Raw genomic sequence first — 581 nt, 5'->3', positions numbered from 1 at the left:
AAATAATAAATAATAAATAATAAATAATAAATAATAAACGAGCAGCCAAAGGAGACAGAGGAGACAGAGTACCTGCACACAAACCCTAAACCCTAAACCCTAAACCCTAAAGCAGCAGCCACCACCACCACCACCACCAGCAGCAGCACCACCACCACCACCACCAGCAGCAACAGCAACAGCAGCAGCAGCAGCAGCAGCAGCAGCAGCAGCAGCAGCAGCAGCAGCAGTGTGTGTACCTGAAGCACAGAGAACAGAGCGAACGCCTTGAGCAGCAATTTGAGAGAAGGCGGGCGCGGGAGACAAACATAATACACTCACGGCCCTAAATAAATAAATAAATAAATAAATAAATAAATAAATAAATAAATAAATAAATAAATAAATAAATAAATAAATCTAAATAAATAAATAAATAAATAAATAAATAAATAAATAAATAAATAAATAAATAAATAAATAAATAAATAATAAATTAATTAATATTTAAATTAATTAATTTGTATGAATTTAATAGGTGGAATGCCAAGCAGAAGCAGCAGCAGCAGCAGCAGCAGCAGCAGCAGCAGCGGAACAAATAG

Source organism: Eimeria mitis, genomic scaffold (genome assembly GCF_000499745.2).
Source record: "Eimeria mitis Houghton genomic scaffold, Emh_scaff1208, whole genome shotgun sequence".
Classification (NCBI taxonomy): domain Eukaryota; phylum Apicomplexa; class Conoidasida; order Eucoccidiorida; family Eimeriidae; genus Eimeria; species Eimeria mitis.
This window is presented reverse-complemented; position numbering follows the sequence as displayed.